General features: G+C 45.0%; 1 long non-coding RNA gene across 2 annotated transcripts in view; it reads right to left on the bottom strand.

The window, feature by feature from the left end:
- The window catches only part of LOC122210641, a 142,451-nt gene that overhangs the window by 80,733 nt on the left and 39,559 nt on the right, over positions 1-22,159 (bottom strand). Inside the window, exon 1 of one of the 2 annotated variants that reach the window (XR_006198170.1) lies at positions 16,878-16,957. The exons of the other annotated variant lie outside the window; for it this stretch is intronic. This is a non-coding gene — a long non-coding RNA (uncharacterized LOC122210641). Of the gene's footprint in view, positions 1-16,877; positions 16,958-22,159 lie in introns of those variants that run through there. 2 annotated transcript variants of the gene reach the window in all.

Here is a 22,159-nt window from a genome sequence, read left to right as displayed (position 1 = left end):
CCAGGGATATAACTTCATGCTGTTCCACCATCCCTGGTGAACATTCTGGTTGTCTTCAAACCAAGAGGCCCCAGAACACACCATTTTTAAAAGATAAGTATTACGGTAAGTGGGGACAGTGCATGAACCTGTGCAGACTAAGGGAGTCCTCCGGATTCAAGACAAATCTGAAACTGACTTGACCCAAGTGACAGGCACTGTGCTGTGTTCCAGAGACACAAGAGTGAAGTCCAGAGCAGTCGCTGCGGGGTGGGGGTGGGGAGGATGTAAGCCAAGGATCGCAGAACAGGACCATGAGCGCTGTACTCTGCCAGATGTGGGAACATCAGGCTGTGGGCACCCAGGTTTTCTACTTCCAGCTGGGTGGGGAAGGTGATGGAGAGGTATGGGAGGTAGATTGGGAGGGAAGGGGGTGACATGTGCCAATCTTCCTGCCGATATGGAACACTGCTGCCTCTCCTTCCCTGCAATGTCACCAGCATCCCTACTATGGGCTTTCACTCACTCCCTCTTTTGTGGAGACCTCTCAGGGCTTCAAGAGGCACACTATGCCAGGACCTCAGGGAAACCAGGAAGAAAGGGGGAAGAAAGAAAGGGAGAACAGAATGACAGAACCAAACTAACAGACCCCAAATACATGAGATAACAGGCAATTCCCCCTCCTCCTGCCAATTAGTGCCCACTAACTGCCCCCCCCCCCCGCCCCGCTCCCGCTGGGCCCTCTGCACCCCCTGACCAGGCCATCAATACCTCCATACCGTGGATCTGTGGCTCCCAGGTGTTAATCTAATCTATACCTGCCTCCTTACAACATTCAAACCGCAAATGGCTCCAGAGCAAACAACTCCCTGCTGTGCCAGCATTTCCCCTCTTTATTTAAGAAAGACCTTATCTTGAAGTTAAATCCATTAGCGTGAACATTGGAATGAAGTCCAACACCTGATGAATAGCCCTGCTGCCTCATTCCTGCCTCTTTGCCATTCAGACTAAATGGAGGAAGGTCCCAAAGGTAAAGGGGAGGGAAAGTTGAGTCACAGAAATTAATGACAGGACTCTACTAGCTTGCTTCCTTGGGCAAAACTGCATCTGATTTTCTCAACACCTCTCCCCCTCCTCTTCATTAACTTTTATCACCTTTGATCTTCTCTTTTTTTCCTGGCCTTCCCACCCCCACCCCCCGCCGCCTCCTTTTATCCTTTCCTTCTTTTTTTTATTTTTTCAAATTAGCTTCTCAGGGCACCTGGGTGGCTCAGTCGGTTTTAAATGTCCAACTCTTGACTTCAGTCATGATCTCGTGATTTCTGTGATAGAGCCTTGCATCAGGCTCCATGCTGACAGCACAGAGCCTGTTTGAGATCCTCTCTCCCTCTCCCTCTGCCCCTCCCCTGCTCATGCTCTCGCTCTCTCTCAAAATAAAAATAAACTTTAAAGAAAGGCATTAAAAAATACAACTACTCCCCATCAATCCCTCTCTTCAGAATGTGCTTTACGTGACTAATCAATTAGCAATGACTAATGATTAATGTGACTAATCATTTGACTTATTAAATGATTTAAATAATCATTTGCATATTTTCACTGCTGGCCGGTGAGGACATGGAAGCTTGTTTCAGAAGAAATGGAGAGCATCCGGCCCGGAATGGATATTAGGACCCCCATGGGCAAGGGTTACCCACTGCAAGCCTTCCTGGGCGTCTTCTAAATTATACCTCACATAACCCCAGCTGGGGAAGAATAAGGGCCTTGTTTTACAGATGAAGAAGTGAGACTTGGTTAAGCTCCCTTAAGTTATTGAGCTGAAGAGCTGAACTCATACATACCTGTGTGGTTCCAAAGGCCATACTTTTTCAACTATGCTGATCTCTCCAAGTCCCCAAAACAAACAGAAGAGCGCTACTGCATTCTAGTTATCCACATTTAAGTTCAGCATCCACTGATCTTAACCCCCTCACATCCACTTATCCCTTTACCTTTATTAAATCCCACGGCCAATCATTAAAATAACAGTCAATCAAGATCACTCCCTCATCCACCCTGTCAACCACCTTCACTCTCTCATAACTAGTCTCACTGGACAAGTCTCATTTCCTGGTAAAACCCAACCCTCCACCTACCTGAAAACTGCAGTCAGGCTGGAGAAGAGCACACACTGGGATCATCGCAATGCTCCGGTGGGTCCTTAACATGACCGGCCGTCCTACCAAGCTCCCCTGGTCCTGCACCTCCACCAGGCACTTTCCCCTCCCACCTCCTACCCTCTCCAGCCCTGCCCTCTTGCCTGGTGCTCCTGTTTCACTGAAAGACCTAAAACCCTCCCAAGAGAGCTCCCTGATCTCCCCTGCCCCATGCACCTGCCCTTCTGTTACCACAGAACTGACCTGCTCCTGCCTAAGGATTGCATTCTATGCCCATCTTAGTCCACTCAGGCTGCTCTACAAAATACCACACACTGGGGGCTTATAAACAGCAGAAATGTCTTGCTCACAGTTCTGGAGGCTGAAGTCCAAGATTAAGGTGCCAACATGGTTAGATTCTGGTAAGAACACTCTTCTGGGTTGTCAACTTCTCATTGCATCCTAATATGGTAGAAGGGTGGGGAAGCTCTGTGGGATCTCTTTTAAAAGAATACTAATCCCAGGCATGAGGGCTCCATCTTTATGACCTAAGCACGTCCCAAAAGCCCACCTCCTGATACCATCACATTGGCCATTAGGATTTCAACATATGAAGGCTGGGGGGGGGGGGGGGGGCGGCGGAGGGGAGACACATCCAGACCCTAGCAGTGCCTGCCCCACCCATGTGTTTGGCTCCAGCCATTCTCTCTCTCTTCCACATCATCAGTATCTCTCTACCGAGCATTTCTATCAGCATACAACATAGTTACCTCTTCCCCATTCCCGTAAGACTTCCCAGAAGACTTCTGCACCCCCTCTTTCACTAACACTGATCTTGTCACCAGTGACCTCACAGCTCCAATCCCGAGGTTGGCGCTCAGACCTGCTCTTCCTTGGCTTTTCTGCCAGTGTAGCCTGCTACACTGGCCCCCTTCTATTCCTTGAACACACCAGGCATATTCCCACCTCAGGCCCTTTGCACTTGTTATCTCTCTACATGGGACACCTCTTGCAGATATGCACAAAACTCACTCCTTCGGTTCTTTGCTTGAATATTACTTTCTCAGTGAGATGTCTCCTGAGAATCCTATTTGGAATTAGAATACCTCACATTTCCAAACCCTCTTTTCTGTTTTGTTTTGTTTTGTTTTGTTTTTCTCCATAGTGTTTGTCACCTCCAATATTCTTTTTTTTTTTTTTTAATTTTGTTGACTGCCTCTCTCATGAAGAGGTTAAGCTCCTTGAGGGCAAAGATTTTTGATCGATTTGTTTATTACTTGTCTTAGCCAGGGCTCTCCAGAGAAACAGAAGCAATAAGATGCCACAGATATATAGAAAGAGATCATTATGAGGGATTGGTTCACATGGCTGTGGAAGGTGAGAAGTGCCACCACCTTCTATCTGCAAGCTGAAGGCCCAAGGAAGCACGTGGTATAGTTTCAGTCCAAACCTGAAGGCCTGAGAACCAGAGGACCAATGGGGTAAGGCCCATTCTGAGCCTAAAGGCTTAAGAACCAGGAACACAAATGTCTAAGAAAATTCACCCTTCCTCTGCCCTTTGTTCTATTCAGACTGACCAGATTTCGGATAGGGCCCACTCGCATGGTGAGGACAATCTTCTTTATTCAGTCTACCCATTCAAGGGCTAATCTCTTTTGGAAACACCCTCATACACACACCCAGATATAATGTTTTACCGCTATCTGGGTATCCCTTGGCCCAGTTCAAGATGATCCATAAAATTAACCATCCCTCTGCTCTTTCCCAAAGCCTAGAATTGTGCCTGGGCCATAGTAGGTGCTCAGTTCTTTATGGTGCCCACATCCTTCCTTGGTGTAGGGGATCAGAAGACACTACTCCAAAATATGCCACTTCGGCATATTGATTATTTTGAGCTGAAGACACTTGAGAAACAGCACATGCAGGAAGGCCTCTCTGACCTGAAAGTCAGAACAAAACTTGCCTTTCATGTCCCAGAAGAGAACATTCTTATCACCAGAGACTGGGAGTCGACGCTGAAATAAATCTGTACATCCTTATCTTCCCTATCTTCCCTTAGTTTCCCCCCATATATTTCCTAGTCATTTTCCCACAATTTATCACCCCTAACTCGAAACCCTTTCTCCTTCGTCTTGGTACAGCTCCACGATTTATGACTCTTCGTTGAATTGCCACATAAGCTCTCAGGCTGATCCCCTTCTTTGGATCTTCATTTCTTTCCTCCAAAGCCTCCCCTACCACATAAGATATTAACAACAAATGAAATCTGTACGATTCTCTCCTGTTAATCTCCCTTTTGTTAATTCATTTCTCAGGCCCAGCCCAGACCTAATGTCAGCAAGTCCTCTTGCCCAAATGTAGACCCTTACAGTTAAAACCAGAAATAGACAAGCCCAGGGGCACCTGGGTGGCTCAGTCCATTAAACGCCAACTTCAACTCAGGTCATGATCTCGAGGTTCATGCGTTCGAGCCCCACTTTGGGCTCCGTGCTGACAGCTCAGAGCCTGAAGCCTGCTTCAGATTCTGTGTCTCCCTTGGTCTCTGCCCCTCCCCCACTTGTGCTCTGTCTCTCTCAAAAATAAATAAACATTAAAAAAACTTTTTTAATAAAAAGAAATAGAAAAGCCCATTTAACTCATGCTCTAGCTGAAACCCATTGTGCCAATTTCTTACACTTTCTCCCGGCCTTGATGAAAATGTTTTACCATGACCCAGCCAGAAAAGGCCTCCTAGCAACAGAATTACCTAGAAGACCACACCCCAGATGTCCCCTTCCCTGCCCGGTCCTCACTCGCTGAACACACACCCCACCCCCAACCCTGTGATCACGTGCCCTCTGACTGTAACCCCGGACATCTGCCTATAAAACTCTAGCGTCCATCTCGGGTGTTAAGGCTTGAGACTGTCACCTCCCCCAGCTGCCCAAATAAAGTTCTCCCTTTCTCTTTTCCAAACCACTGTCTCCTGAGTTATTGGCTTCTCTTGTGACAAGTGTATCCGAGTTTGTTCTGCAACCAGACAGGGGCTGTGCTCAGGATTTGTCCAGCCCCCTCGGGATCCACCTGGAGAGAGCAGTTGGCTGAGAAACATTTCCTGCGTTGGCGGCTCTGACAGAGAGATAAGTAACTCGAAGAGAGTAGAGGGAAACTCTTTTCCTTGCTAACAGCAAGAAGTCAGCTGCTCAGAAGTGCCCCAGTGTCTGGCAAGCCAGGGAGAAGTATCAGACTCAATGACCTCTGGCCCACGGGCCTTGTAATAGCGCCCTCCAGCGGGCTCTGAGCTCCAGGCTGGGCTGGATTCCCCACCGCAGCCCCCAAGCCACAGGCATAAATCTGAGGTTCGAGGTGGAGCCCAAGAGGAAGCCTGACCACAGCCTGCCTGTGGAGCATTCCTCAGACTTTTAGTCTTCTCCATCTTTCAGGGATTAGAATTTACCCAGCAGGTCAAGAGACTGTGGCTGTCCAGAAATGGCCTGGGGCTGGCCTAGGGCTGGCCCATGCCCTGGAGCAAATCCCACCGACTGCTTTCCAGCCCATCTCCTTCCTGCAGGCAGGGTCGGCCTTGAGCCCCTGAGCTATGAACTCCAGGTAACGACTGTCACAGTGATTTGTTCATCAGCTCTGTCTCTTTCTTAATTTCCAAAATCTGGAGAGGGGGGAAGAGGTAAAGAAGTAGGAGAGGGAAGGTGAAGGATGATATTTTGAAACCTGGATTTTCCCCTTCTTTTTTTTTTTCTTATATGTTTGGTTATTTATTTATTTATTTAGAGAGTAGGGGAGGGGCAGAGAGAGAGGGAGAGAGAATTCCAAGCAGGCTCTGCACTGTCAGCATAGAGCCTGATGTGGGGCTAGATCTCTTGAACCATGAGATCATGACCTCAGCTGAAATCAGGTAGCTTAACTAACTGAACCACCCAGGCCCCCAGGGATTTTCCTCTTCTTCAAGGACTTCATCAGTTGTGTCTCCAGGGTCTTTAAATTTTTTTTTTTTTTATGTTTATTTATTCTTGCTAGAGAGAGTGAGACATAGCATGAGCAGGGCGGGGCAGAGAGGGAGACACAGAATCTGAAGCAAGCTCCAGGCTCTGAGCTGTCAGCACAGAGCCCGACTCGGGGCTCAAACCCACCAACCATGAGATCATGACCCGAGCCGAAGTCCAATGCTCAACCAACTCAGCCACCCAGGCACCCTGTTTTTAAAGAATTAACACATTGGGGCATCTGGCTGGCTCTGTTAGAGGAGCCTGCAGCTCTTTATCTCGGGGTCATGAGTTTGAGCCCCATGTTGAGTGTAGACATACCTTAAATGAACATAAAAAAAATAAAAATTAAAAATAAAGAATTAACACAGTAACTGATGAATGGATTTAAAATGTGGTATATCCAGGGGTGCCTGGATGGCTCAGCTGGTTAAGCATCCAACTTTGGCTTAGGTCATGATCTCACAGTTTGTGAGTTCAAGCCCCGCATCAGGCTCTGTACTATCAGGGCCTCTGCACTATCAGGGCCTCTGCCCCCCCCCCCCCCCGTCTTAAAAATAAATAAAAACATTTTTTTAAATGTGGTATATCCATACAATGGAATATTATTAAACAATAAAAAATAAAGTTTAATGCAAGCTACAACATGGATGAACCTTGAAAACATTATGTTAAGCGAAAGAAGCCAGTCGCGAAAGGCCATATATTGTGTGATTCCATTTATAGCAAATGCCCAGAACAGGCAAATCTTCTGAGACAGAAAGTAGATTAGTGGTTGCCTAGGACTGGGTATGTTGGAGGAAGTGGCTAGTGACTGCTGATGGGCACAGGGCTTCTTTCTGAGGTGATAAAAATGTTCTAGAATAGATTGTGGTGATGGTTGCAAAATTCTGTAAATACACCCAAAAAACCCACCCAATTGTATACTTTAGGTGAATTGTTTCCTATGTGAGCTGTGTCTCAATAAAGCTATTATTTAAAAACAAAAAGTGTTAACACACCCTCTGAGGAAGTGGGGTTGAAGGTGGTTTGGCTTCTCAATTTTCTGTAGGGAAACTCAGGGACAGATTCAGTGTGACCCAAAGTGTGAACTTCCGGCTTCTCACTTGCAAGGGGCCCCTTCAAAATCAAGTCATTCGTAATTCTGTGTTCATCATTTTTATTCTTTTCCCTAAAGATGTAGCCCCAAATTGTATATGCTTTAGGACCCAGAAACCCTGGACCTGCCCAGATGCACATACATTACTTTTACAGTCAGAAAAACAGCAAGCATGATTTTTAAAAATGTCTTTTTAAATCGCTAATGTGCCTCCCTTTGTACAGTGCTAGACCTCAAGGAAAACAGCCATTGCAGTCTCTGGGAGCTCATCTCACAGGATCTGGTGGATCTAATCACAGGTTTCTCTGGGCACTCAGTGCCGTCCATGCTTTAAGGTATCGGCCCTCCAGGAGTTATTCCAAGAGTAAATGCTCAGGAGCATCTTGAGCAAGAATTTTTTTTTTAATTCATTGATTTATTTATCTTTAATCTGTGACTTGACTCTAGCCTCATGTAGTCACCTTTCCCCTTAGTATTTAAGAAAAAATGGTTCCAAGCGGGTAGTGCAGAGATAGTGGGAAATCTAGCATCCCCTTTCCTCCTTGTGTGGGGTCCCTGGGCCTCGGTTTCCAAGGAAAGACACTGTAATACCTCCTACTGAAAGAGTGGTGAGCACAGAGGGAAAAGAGAGGCAGTACTGGGGGGGCAGGGGGAGGGGGGAAGATCCACTGTAAAGTCGTCCTTCCCTCTGGCCAGTCGGGCTGGTGCAGGGTCTGGGCGCAGGGTGTTGTTAAGCAGAGTCACACAACTCCACCAGCTGGGAGAACCCATATTCAAAGGGACAAGACAGAGGGGAGGCTCTTCTGAGTTCAGGGTATGTGGTGCTCCTGGAGTTTGAGAAAGAGGCTGAGAGGCAGGCAGAGTGATAGGACCCCTATGGTTTTGCCAAAAAGGGATCCCATCAGAGACAGAAGTACTCTGGGGGGTTAGCTATAAACACCCACACAACACATCATCTGCTTCCATTGTGTGGACCCCTTAGCCAGCAATCAGACCACTTAGAAAGACTCAAGACTGCTAAACTTCAAGTTCACATAAGGGAAAGCAAAACGCAGTGTTTTTACTCTAATGTGAGATTTTACTGGTAAAGAGACCTCTATTAAGTTCATGGGATGGAATATTCTGGTTCCAGGGTCCTGACTGTAATCCTTTACCACCACTGGCTGGACTCTGCAATATCACAGTTTCTGAAGAGAGATGCTCCCCAATATTCAGGACTCATCTCTGTAGGCAAAACTTGTAATGCCTTTGGGATTTCCCTAGAAACCATGTATAATTGTAAATATTTAAAATGCCAAAAAACAGTCCCTACATTGAAATAGTCACCTTATGTGCAAGAATTCAACTCAACACATACATGGTGGGACATGGCATCACACTGTGCAGAGGTGTGGGAAGTGGGGGCCCGGCTCTCCCCTCCACACCTACCTGGAGCTCCCTCCTCACACCAGAGTGCTTTCCCCCCCTCCCCAGGGACATCTGCCTCCTCACTGGTGAGCCACTTGGCTATAAATTCCATTTAAGCAGTCAGTATCAAGGGGAAAAGCTAACATCACTCAGCAGCTCTGTACAAGTTTATCCAATATCAGATTTTACCAGCACACAACTCTGGAGATGTACAGCCTGCCATTTTTCTAAAGGAGAGGCTCAGAGAAGTTGAGTAACTTGTTCAGGGTCACCCAGCCACATCATATGGTAGAGCAGGCTTCCAACACGTCTGTTTGAGGTCCAAAGGCTTTTTCTTTTCTCCTTTTTTTTTCTTTTCTATCCTTTTTTGATTCTAAACAGCAATCGGAATTTTGCCGACTAACAGAGGCCATTAAGGATGTTTCTGAGATTTTTACCTGGGAGCCCTCATTTAATTTTACAAACATCCTAGGAAGCCACTGGTGGCAAAAGAAACTCCCAAATTTTTATCCAATCCAGTACCCCCCCAACTTTATTTTTTTTAATTTAAAAAAAATTTTTTTAATGTTTATTTATTTTTGAGAGAGACAGAGAGAGAGAGCAGGGGAAGAGAGAGAGGGAGACACAGAATCTGAAGCAGGCTCCAGGCTCTGAGCTGTCAGCACAGAGCCCGACGTGGAGCTCAAACTCACGAACCGTGAAATCATGGCCTGAGCCGAGGTCAGACACACAACTGACTGAGCCACCCAGGAGCCCCTTTTTAAATTTTTTTTAATGTTTATGTATTTTTGAGACAGAGAGGGACATAGCATGAATGGGGGAGGGGCAGAGAGAGAGGGAGACAGAATCTGAAGCAGGTTTCAGGCTCTGAGCTGTCAGCACAGAGCGTGATCCGGGGCTCAAACCCAAAAACCTCGAAATCATGACCTGAGCAGAAGGCAAATGATTAATGCTTAACTGACTGAGCCACCCAGGTGCCCCTTTGCCTGCCCTTTCTAACATTGCAACCCACACTTCCCCTTTCCTTCCCTACTCAGGTTCTGCCCACTTGTTGCTCTCTGACAAGCTCTGTATAAACTTGCTTATTTTCTTTGTTATCTGTCTCCTCCAGTAGAATATAAGCTACAAGAGGGCAGGGAAGTTCATCTGTTTGACAAAGTATCCATAGACTTGGAAGAATATTTGTACACGCTAGGACCTCAATAGATATTGGTTGAGTGAATGAACGAACAAATAAATCCTCTCCTCCTGATCATACTTTTTAGTGTATACCCTATAAAAAGACATTTGAACTTCATAATCCCTAAAGAATAAAATTCAGCCAATGTTGGCTATAATCCAAATTCAGTTTTAGTATAACATAATTTTTTAAAATAATATTTTATAAAATCCCTACAAAAGTATTAGTAGTTAAGACAATAAATTGGGGCACCTGGGTGGCTCAGTCAGATTCTGTGTCTCCCTCTCTCTCTGCCCATCCCCCACTCAAGCTCTGTCCCTCTCTGTCTCTCAAAAATAGATAACGTTAATTTTTTTTTAAAAAAAGGACAGTAAATTGTACTTTATATGCTCAATATGTGTAGGGATTTAACAATTGTTATTGATAAACTAGCGAATGAAACACAAATAAATTGGCAAGACCATCATTCAACCTGAGCTCTGTTTAAATATAACTTTTTTAATATAAGTCTGTCTCATAGAGAAGACCCATCATAGCCACTTGAGTCTCATAATAGTGAAAAAGAGTCAACATTCACCTCAAACTTGGAGCACCACAGTCCTTCTGAAAAAGGATTCCTACAGAAAAGTGTACCAAAATCACGCCATAATTAACTGCACAAACAAAATCTATTTGTAGAGAAAAAAGTGTGTTCGAGAATTGAAGAGAAGAGACCCATGGGGAAAAAGATGGTATCAGCAGTCAAATTCTGCTTTAACAAAAAAAAAAAAAAAAAAAAAACAAAAATAGATGGGTGGAGGGTTAAAGAATATATGCATTATAATAACCAAGCTTTTTAAAAGTCTTATCACAGAAAAGTGAAAAGAAGATCCACAAGGAAGATGCCTGAACAGATGCTGATCGTAAATGACTGGCGAACTGTAGATGAGCCTCTAAAAAAGAAAAGGAAATACAATTCACCAGGGGAGTTGGGGAGCAAGGATAGCCTTACAGGAGGCAAGTGAAGTTGCTCAGAAATGTTTTTAACACTTTGTCATGTTCAGTTTTCAATACACACAAAATTATACAGTATAGTAGAACGGAGACCATCTACCTCAACAGATGCCCAATTACAACAATCACAGCCAATCTTGGTTTCTTTATAGTTCCCTCCACTTTGTCCACCAAAGGAATTATTTTGAAGCCAACCCCAGACATCACATCATTGTGCAATATGCATGTCTTCAAAGTCAAGGACACGTTTTTAAAATCATAAACACAATACTAATATCACTCTAGAAAAAATTAACGGGCCCGGGGTGCCGCAGGTCAGCAGAAAAGAATGAGCTGCATTACCTTTTAGCTACGAGAGGGATAGGGCATCTGGATAAAAAATCCCAGAAGAGAGACAAATCCCACACCCTTAGAATTCACACTGCCAGCCTGACTGCCTGTCAACATCTCCAACTTCTCCTTCACTTGTTCCTTCACGGCTTGAAGGCCACCTGGCCACCCAGTGCGGTGAGTGAGAGCAGAGGCTTGCGGAGAGGGCTTGATTCCTGACACGTCGCGTGTTAGTGTGTGACGCTGGAAGAGTGCCAAAACACCCTAAATCTAATCTATAAAAGAGCATCCACCGTGTAGGTTTTTTTAATAAGAGCAAAAGGAAATGGTGCTCATATTCATTCGGCAAAGAATTTAGCACATTAACAAGTGTGCAAAATAGGTTAACTTCTGTTATCACCATTGGGAAGTTATGGTGGGTGAAGATCTCAAAATTGGGATTAAAAGTGATGGTTTTCTAAGATATCTAACATACGCAGTTTTAAGCCAGTCTCTAAGTTCATTTGGAGTATCTGAGTATCTTGGGCTGAAATACCCAAGGAATGCTGAAATACCCAACAGAAATTATTTATGTAGGACCAGCAAAGCATGTTCTTCAAAAGCATGTGACATTGTTTATTGTAACATCAACTTTGATATCTTGGCCAAGAGCACCTTAAAAATCTAGCAAAAGCATCACAAAGCAAGGGGGGGGGGAGAGGGTGATTAGTATGAAAGGAAGGACTACGTCCCAAAGACCATTTTGGAGATCAAGCAAATGTTAATGTTTTAGTGACTGATGGAACAGAAGAAATGGAATGAACTACTGAGATTTAGGAGAGGCCATCAGCTGGAGGCACTAAAAGCAACAGGGAAAAAACAGGAGGGGGGGAATCTAAGACACCCTAAAACGGGAAGAAAGTAAACCTAAAATAACAGATGAAGCCTAAAAGGGTAAAAGAAGCTAAAACAAATATTCCCTGGAAGGGATAAATCCAGAGAGGGAGAATCCTGAACAAGACCCAAAAGTACCTGATGGTTGAGGGCAGGTAAAGGAAGAGGTAAGCAAAGCACAGTGTGAAGATATCTCCAAGAAGCAGCATCACCTTTAGCCGCTTTACACAAGATGCAATCATCCTGGGATCCACTTGGGACCTGTGAGGAACAGAGAATAATTCAAAAGAAAAAGGATACAGAAAAATAAAGTTGGCTCATTTCTTTTCAGTCTTATTGCAGTTGCTGTGGTCTCTCTTGCCTCTGGGACTTTGCACATGCTGTTCCCACTGCTTGGAAGGCCTCATCAGATCCCACATCACCTTGTTGGTTGCTATCCACCCTTTCGGTGTCAGTGGAGCTATCAGCCCCGGAAAGCCTTTCCTGGCTTCTTGAAACCAGATAGAGTTTCCCCCTGGTCACTCCTATGGCAATCTCAATTCCCATCCTAGGATGTCCATTTATTTGCTCCCCTGTCTCCCATCTCTGTACGGTACACTCCCAGAGAATAAGGAAGATATCTAGTTTGTTACCATGTCCTCACCATTTCACACAGTGCCTTATTAAGAGTGGGCACTTATTAAACACTGTGAAAAAAAAAAATCAATGTTTGTATGTATTGAACGCTTACTGTGTGCCAGGCACCATACTGAGCACCTTCCATTTAGCCCTCACAACCTTACAAAATAACTAATGTTATTTCTCCTATTTTATGGGAGAGGGAAGGTTCAACTGAGGTCCGTGATCACCCAGTTAGCAAATGATAGCGTTAGGTTTCAACAGAAAGTTGGGCTGTAAACCTACCCTCTTCATTGGTTACACTCATGGAAGGAAGGGAGGAAGAGGTGGGAGAAAATCAAGGAAGGAAATGCATCCATACGGCCCTCCAAAGCTTCACTAGCAGTGATGAATGGCAGGGCGAATCGGTTTTAAATACTAGTACTTGAAAGAAGGAACAAGTATTATTTTGGATAAACCTAAGAAATGTAAAAATATACATTTGCAGGTGATGAAAAAAGAATCCTCTTGTAAAATGGGCCCATACAGATAAAGAATGTGATTTTATCATTTTTATGTTTGAAGAAATGAGCTTTCCATGCCAGAAGATACTTAAAGAGTGAAACAGGATGTCCTTTCTCAGGGAGTCTGCTGTATTCCAACATTTATTCCTGTAACCTCTCAGTGCCTGCCTTTACAAACCTTTAGTCGCAACATCCTGAAGTCTTACCACCTGAGGTCATTATTACCTAAAGGAGGATTCTTTGAGCACAAAAACTAGAGGTCACACTTCCTACTGACTAGAATAAGAAGGAAAGACTTTCCTCTTTCAAAAAGTAAGAAGTGAGAGAGGAACCCAAGATATTCTTAGATGAGAAGCAAAATACACTATAGAAACTAGTTCTGGAAATGTTAACTCTATTTCTAATCTAAAAGCCCAAACTTTAAAGGAAGATAGAATTCATAAAACTAGTTAGTTTAGCTTCTCGGGAAATGTAACTCACCAATCACTGCACTTCGGCGAATCTTGGCGCATTCGGGACATATTTTCACTTCTACAGAGTTAGGCCATTTACATGAACATTAATCTTAAACAAGTTTTTTATGTATTCGTCTCTTTCTTTGAAAAAGTTGAGGGAATAGAAATAGCTTCGAACATTGAGTGGCTTTCACCTTTCCCATCAGTTTGGGTGTGTACCCTGAGTGACCGTCTAATATGACAGTGTGAGTGAAACAGAACCAGACCAGCTACAGGAGACTGGGATCAGAAGTCCTGCTGTCTTAAAAACTGAGAACAGGGGCGCCTGGGTGGCGCAGTTGGTTAAGCGTCCAACTTCAGCCAGGTCACGATCTCGCGGTCCGTGAGTTCGAGCCCCGCGTCAGGCTCTGGGCTGATGGCTCGGAGCCTGGAGCCTGTTTCCGATTCTGTGTCTCCCTCTCTCTCTGCCCCTCCCCCGTTCATGCTCTGTCTCTCTCTGTCCCAAAAATAAATTAAAAAAAAAAACGTTGAAAAAAAAAACTGAGAACAAACTGAGGGTTGACGGGGGGTGGGGGGGGAGGGCGGGGAGGGTGGGTGATAGGTATTGAAGAGGGCATCTTTTGGGATGAGCACTGGGTGTTGTATGGAAACCAAATTGACAATAAATTTCATATATTAAAAAAAAAAAAAAGAAGTCCTGCTGGATGAGGGAGGTCACTATAATGAACAGGTCAACTCAGGGAATCAACAGTTAGAGGCAGACCCTCTGAGACCCGGGCAAGCAGCCTCCCCACTGACCCTCTTCTGACAGTGCCCTTCCCCACAAGGTGAGAAGTCTGCGGGACCGAGGGAATGAAGGCCCCTAAAACCAACCACTAGATTATATTCCAGGTACCCAGGACCCTGGAATTTCTGGTCCAAACAGCCTGGAGCCTGCTTCCCAGGCCTGTGCAGTCCTCTTTTCTGAGTTCACCCTCCTGAGGATGTATCTCACAGCCAGCATGCAGATGTCTAGGCCCAAGTGGTGGCCACGGGTCAGCTTGGATGTGTGGGATGGGACATGAGTGCTGCTGAGGGTCAGACCTTTCACAGCAGAAGATAGATACAGGGGTGGGAAGAAGCCAGGAAGGGGAGGAGAGGAGGACAGAGATGCCTCCACCCCACTGCCACATTCTGGCACAGAACACTGAGGAGTCTGGGATTTCTACATTCAAACCTGGCCCTCCTTGTCAAGAGAGAAATGAGAAGAGAAACAGAAAAGCAGCATAGCCCCATCAGCCAGGCTTGGTATGACCCAGAACTGGCCTTCGCATTCAGGTGAGTACTGATGTCCTCCAACTGAGCATAAACAATTTCACAGATCACAAGTTACAGGCCACACTGTGACCATGACAGAGTAAGAGAAAACCAAGACCTCTTTGTACTCACATCTGAGCACAGACCAAACTGAGAACATTATTCAAACCACAGCAATGACCACTATCCCCCTACCCTGGCTAAGAAGACTGACTACTGTTTCTTCACCAGCCACAGCACCTACCCACTTTGTTAAGGTACCCAGTCACAGGACTACCCCACTTTTTTACAGCATCCATTTAACCCAGAGCAAAACCATACCTTCCTAAACTCTCCCCTAGTCACCCATCATAAGCCCAAATGTCTACTACGCCCTTTCTAACACTGCACGAGATGTCCCTTGGTTCCCCATGGGGTAGAGTCTCTCTCTCATTGGTATAAGTCAATCCACCCAACTTTGTTCCACCACAGGTATGTTCCTGGTGATCTATGCCTGAATGGCATTGACAGGAGATATATTTGTCAGGGTAGGAGGACAGACATAGTTTATTTAACAGCTCATAAACTTGCTTTATGATGTTTAAACACTTAGACATGTGGTAAATGGCCTCCATTTGGACTCTTGCCCAACCCCCACAAATGTTACAGTAGGCCTGACGCTAAGGCGGGGCCTGTGACTGTGTACCTCTGGAGAATAGAGCCACGTCCCAAGGAGAGGCATTAAGGAAAGCTTACTGGAGAGAATAGTTTTTAGGGAGGTGGTGAGAACAGTCAAATGGATGTAAGTTCCAAGGCAGACAAATTGGGAACAGCACTTCAGAATCCAGAAAAACTTTTAGAAGGCCAAATACAGTATGGTTGCGATTATGGACCCTAGATGGGTGCCCATTTGGAGCAGGGGGAAAATAAAATGTACGGCATTTGTGAGGCAGAGGGGAGGGCTCTTTCATAGACAGTCATCAGAAGCTTGAGGAGACTAGCTGAGCTCTAGAGAAGGGACATCTATTCTAAGTGCTGTGACATCATTTTCATTAAGGTCATTGTGGATGGACTTAAATGGATCCTCCAGTTGGTTGCTATGGAAACCCTGAACTAGCAAAGACAGTCTAGTAGCCTGAGTCAAGTGAGTTTAAAAGAAAGAAACTTTTGAAAATGCCTAACTAAAAAATTCCTGGAATGAGGGGAAGAAGAAATTATTCGAGGTGCTTACAAATTTCATCTGAGAAGAACATGCTAATCAGAAATCATGACTGAAGGCTGAGGCCAAGCAAACGACCTTCATTCCTTCCTGTTCAGCTCAAATGCCTGCCTGGAACTGAAACGAGGGCCTCACAGCTCAGGCCTCAGGTCTCCCTCAGCTAAGTTATTGCAAAGAGATAAAGGGGCTTTTGTCTTCCTCTTAGCTAAACACGATCTGGTTACAGGCCCTTCTCCCTGGTCTCTTTCCTCTGCTATATGGAACATCTGCTTATGTAAAAATATAATCAACAAAGGTTCACAAAGACTTTCTTGTCGGCCGAGGTGGACCAGAGATCGCAGGCTTCACCCCCAAACTCAACTTGGCTTATGTGTTCCTGCTCAGATAATTAACTATCCAATTAAACTCAGGTCTGGAAAACAGGGTCACAAAGTCCTCTGAAATGTTGGAGCCAGAAACCAATGGACATGGCTTAACAGAGAACAGAGCGTTCTGGGACAGTCAAATATAGAAGCTTTCAGAGCCAAAAAATTCACCAAAACTCCTGTATGATTTATTTTACAGTTTAGGCAAGTCTCAGGATAAAGGTTTTAAAACTCATTTATTTTTAAGTAAACCTCCCTCCTTTCAGAAGGAAATGCTCCCTAGCTGTTGGCCATAAGAAGTCAAACTCTCTACATGGTCCCAATAATGGTGAGTAAAACAGAGGGTATTTCTGAAGCACAGCCTCCAAGACTGATATGCTTTATTAAAAACAGCAACAAATCTTCATTACTTTTCAGTAATGCCATGAGAAGACCTGTGTTAGAAGTGAGAGTTCAGAGCACATACCTGAGAAATCAGTGCAGGATGATAACAGCCCCATTGGTGCAGAGGAAATACTGGTACCATATGCAACATTACCAGGCGTGGGGTCTTTAGGAATAATCTCTCATCCACTCGGTAATTTTATGGAGAGCAACAAAGGAAGTGCTGCCGTAGTTCTTTTTCTCTAAACGTTTATATATATAAACACGTAAAGAAAATAGAATGATAACAGGATGTTATTCCTATAAATCTTCAATCTGAGTTACCTCTTGCTTGGGCTTCAGCCACGTACAGTGGCAGAATCTTAATTTCACTTCCAGAGCAACCTTTTGCAAAGATTTCCCCTTGTTTTCCCATCAGGGCAATAAGAAAACACAAAAGAGACAAACATCCCCAAACATGAACGCTAATCCAATTCTCTGCCAGGAACCGGGTGAGATTTGATGAAACGCTCAGCACTTAACAACTCTGTGCTTCGCATCTCTCATCCAACAAATGGAAATAATAAAACACACCCTGTCTACTGTCATGAGGATGTTTCAAGAACCTGGGAGTAATAAATATTTAGAGCTGGACGCTTCAGAGGCCATCTGTCCCACCCCTCATTTTACGGATGAGGCCAGGGAGTCCCAACAGATTGACAGCTAGGAAATGGCACGGCCACAATGAGAACCCAAGGTTTTCTCCTGTGTGCTTTCTGTGTGGCCGCACTGTTCACACGTGGAATGTAAGATTGTTACATAAATTGGTCAAAAATGGCTTCTGTGCATTGGCCCCTAGGTTGTATATGTTTTCCACTGTAGGCTGAGACTCATTTGTTCAAAAGCCCGCTAACACCAAATTTAAATTTTTACATGCCAGGTTATATAGCCAAACAAGCAAATTTGTAGCCATTTACAGCCCACCTCTAGAGTTTTGCATACCCCTCGAAAACTTGCCCAGTACCTGTTGGCCATAGATAAGATAGAGACTTCTAATTACAAGACCCCAAGCTAACACCACCTTTCAGTGTTCTCTTACCCAGAGACCACCCACCATGTGCTGAACGCCCCACCCCACCTCCTTATCCCCCACTCCCTTCTCCCCACCCCACTGCTCTCTGCCAGGAGCTCCTCTACTCTCCTCCCCTTCTGGATGTTGGCTTCCTGGAGCCTCTGGATGGAACCTGATTGCCAGTTTTCTGACCTCTGTGGGTCTTCTTAATACTGTTCAGTCTTGGCCATGTGCGGATAAGCCCTGACAACGTGGCCCCTTCAAAAATTACATCTCTCTTATGCTCATTCACAGGTACTGAAGAAGGGATTAAGAAAAAAATTCACGTAACAAATTGGCCCCTGTGGCCACAAAGCAAATGCTCCACTCGTCTGGTGTGCCTCTGGAGCACCAACATGAAACCCTGAGATCAGGGACAATGCAGAAGTCACCCAGGATGTGACAGTCACTCACAGGCAAAACTGCTTTAGAAAACAAGGCAAGGAATTTCAGCTTAACATTGAATGTTTTATTATTATTTTTTATTTCTTTTAATGTTTATTTTATTTTTGAGAGAAAGAGAGAGACAGAGTGTAAGCAGGGGAGGTACAGAGAGAGAGGGAGACACAGAATCCAAAGCAGGCTCCAGACTCTGAGCTGTCAGCACAGAGCCCGATGCACGGATCCAACTCACGGACCTTGAGATCATGACCTGAGCCGAAGCCGGACGCTCAACTGACTGAACCACCCAGGTGCCCTTGTTTTATTATTTTAAAAGTTCCAAAATTTGAAAAATTCTAAACTCTACCCATCAAAATCGAAATGCATGCACTTTTACAAATGCACAAAACTATTCAACTGCCTTAAATATTACTGACAAGGTGGGGAAACAGCCAACAGGTAGCTAGTTAAACTCTTCTCGCTTCCTGTTGCCATAGGTGTAAATGTAAGGCCATTTTACATTTTACTGGTCTGATGAAATCAAAGATTCAAGTACTTTGGGGGCCCCTGGGTGGCTCCGTCGGTTAACGCATCTGACTTTGGCTCAGGTCATGATCCTTACGTTCATGAACGTAAGACCCCTATCGGGCTCTGCCCCAGTGGTGCAGAGCCTGCTTGAGATTCTCTCTCCCTTTCTCCCTGCCCTTTCCCCACTTGTGCTCCCTCTCTCAAAATAAATAAACTTTTTTAAATGTTCGAAAAAATAAAGTACTTTGAGTATGTGTTCCTGGTTTGGGCTAATAAACAATCCCACCACCACCAGCACCCCACCACCCCAACACAGATCTAAGCTCTAAATTTAACTCAGTTTCACTTGGTTTTGAAGTACTCTATTTTGGAGAAAAACTAACACTTTTCCCTTGTGTACTTTTGCCAAAACTAATAATGCTAGCTGACACAGATCGATCAAATATATGCTAGGCACTGCCTTGAGGGCTTTAAATATATTTGCACATGTCCTCTGCATGACAGGCCCAGTAAGGCAGATCCTATTATTCTTCTCATTTTACCAATGGGGAAACTGAGGCATGGGATGCTTAAGGAACTTGCTCAAAATCAGGCAGTTTCTAAGTCAATACAATTTGACTCTAGAGCTGTCCTGCTCAATACAGTAGCCACTAGTCACATATGGCTACTGAGTACTTGAAATGTGGCTAACTGGAACGGAGCTGTGCAGCAAGTGGAAAAAAAAACACTATATTTTGATGACTTCGTATGAAGAAAAGAATGTAAAATATCTCATTAATGGTTTTTAAGATATTGATTACATGTTGAAATAAGCTTTTGACTATACTGGATACAATAAAATGTTACTAAAGCTAGTTTTAGTTGTTGGCTTTTGCTTTTTGTTAACGTGGCTTCTAGAGAAGTAGGCACGCCACGTGTGGCCCGCGCACGCGGCTTACATTATACCTCTACTGGACCCACGCCGCTCTAGACCCTGGACGCTTCACCATTTTGCTTTACCCTCCAAAAGAAAGAGCTTATGCTCTTCACATTAATGAAAAAAAGTGAGATCTTCCTTCACGGCAAGACTTAGGTTTTGTTTGCATGGGAGCATGCCAAGGGACAAAGTAGTTAAGACCCACAGTCAAACATTAACCGTGAAACAATCTTCAAAGCCTGCGAGAACAAAAGAGCACACTCTACCCTCAGCTTTACTTGCTTGAGCTGCTTTCCAACCTGGACTGAAGCCACAGAGTTCAAGAAGTTCAATGACTGTCTGAGCTTTAATGTCTAATCAAAAGCCAAACGTTTGCTTGCGTTTTTGCTCTTGCGTTATTCCCACTTGTGTGATGCCCACACAGAAGAACACAACAGGGTTGGGAGGATGTCGGTTTGTGTGGCTTCTTACCAGGGGTGGCGGGTTGGTTTTCATAGGACTCATACTTCAGTTATTTAGTGATTATCATTGGGTTTCCATTTTCAAGGGAATGTATGAAACACATGCCTGTAAGCAAATTCACCAAACAGCCTAAGGACTCCTTAAGAAAGCCCAAGCTATTCATAAGCTGTAATCGTGGCTCGGAGGCTGGACTGGTTCAGAGCGGAGGCTGGATTTTTCTGTTTTCCTCTGAAAGATCCCTAGGCAGAAAATATTTCCTGAAATGTGAGCGACTCCACAGGTGCCGTCTAATAGAACGGGACTTGGCGGTGAAAACTACAGACGTTCTGGTACTTTCTGAGAAACTCGTGGTCCAGCCCCGCCCTCACCCAGCTATGGACATGACGTCAGTGTGTATTTACTCAGCTCCCTGCAGCACAGGGAGGCTGTCCTCTGTCACCGCCTTCACCTGCGACAGCGCTATTTAAAGAGCCTTTATATGGTCCGCACATGTACATATGAGCCAAGCCTTCAACGGACCCCTCCACACGTTCCCTCCCCTAACTTTTCTTAGGGCCTCCCCCTCTTTAGTCCTCTAATGCTTCTTTCTTCCCTGCAGACATGGAAAGGAAGATGTGAGGGCACTGAAAACCTTCCTGGGGTGATGGTAGGGCTGGCCCTCCACCCTGCTGCCCCTCCTCAGTGAGGATTAAGTGTTCCTCCCGGGTGTCCCAACACTGGGCAGCTGTCCCTGAGCCATTAATGGGGGATCAACCAATGACGCTCCAAGGGCTGCAGCTGAGAGAAGAGAGGCCCCGTGCGTTTTATTCACAGGGCTGCGTGTACTCATATGACCTCTCTCTATACAGTGGACCCAACTGTTACCTTTCCCAGTTCCTTGTGGTTTTGCCTCATCTTTCTGGATTCATTATAGGCTTGATGTTCCTAGAGAGCAGCATGCCATGTTGGGGCAGAAGCTGGATGAAAACCTGGAGGCTGACTCTCGCCGCCATTGTGTGACTAACTAGCTGTGTGGCTGTGGACATGTCCCGGAAACTCTCTGGGCCTATTCTTCAGGGAAGTGAAGTTTGAATTGGATGATACCTAGAAGCCCTCTCCGTGCTACAATCCCAGGATCCGGAACTTTACAGATCTTCTGGAGTCGTTGGTATTCATTTCCCTAAATCTTTATTTCCTGTGACTCTTGGCTCCAAAGGGTATCACATATTTTGGAGATTTGTGATAAGCAAACTGAACAGGCCCACTTACGAGTGAGTGACTGATAGAATTCCATCCCAGGCTCCAGGACAATGTCCAAGTTATATGACCACCGCCCAGGAGTTTAAAAAAAAAAAAAAAATTAGGGGCATCTGGGTGGTTCAGTCGGTTAAGCATCAACTTCAGCTCAGGTCATGATCTCACAGTTCATGAGTTCGAGCCCCGCATCGGGCTCTGTGCTGACAGCTCAGAGCCTAGAGCCTGCTTTGGATTCTGTGTCTCCCTCTCTCTCTGCCCCTCCCCGGCTCATGCACGCGCTCTCTCTCTTGCTCTCTCGCGCTCTCAAAACTAAACAAACATTTACAAATTTTTAATAAATAAATCAAATTAAAGTTAAAAAATTAAAGTGGAAGAAATTACTACAAAGGGTAATTTGTAGGAAGTGGAGTGTGAGTAAGGCCTGATTTCATTCTTGTAAGAACTGTGTGAAGTTTTTATCATTTGTTCCTATATTTGTTTCTTTGTTTTTGGATTCTTGGCTAAAAGGAATTACTGCTGGGGTCTTCAAACCACATCTCTCTGTTTGTGGCTCTCCCCACTAGTCCCAATTTACATAGTGCAGCGGGATAAATACCACAAAAGCTGTTCTCACCACTCTGCCCCTGCTCAAAAGCCTCCCAGCTCCTTCTTGGCCAACTGGACTGAGCACAACCCACTCAGCTTGGCAGGGCAAGGCTACCCACACCATGGCCTCGTGATCCTGACCAGCCTGTCCCACTGCCGTTCCCCA

Source organism: Panthera leo, chromosome A1, assembly GCF_018350215.1.
Source record: "Panthera leo isolate Ple1 chromosome A1, P.leo_Ple1_pat1.1, whole genome shotgun sequence".
Lineage (NCBI taxonomy): Eukaryota > Metazoa > Chordata > Mammalia > Carnivora > Felidae > Panthera > Panthera leo.
The sequence above is the reverse complement of the archived record's forward strand: the minus strand, read 5'-3'. Positions and strand labels throughout refer to the sequence as shown.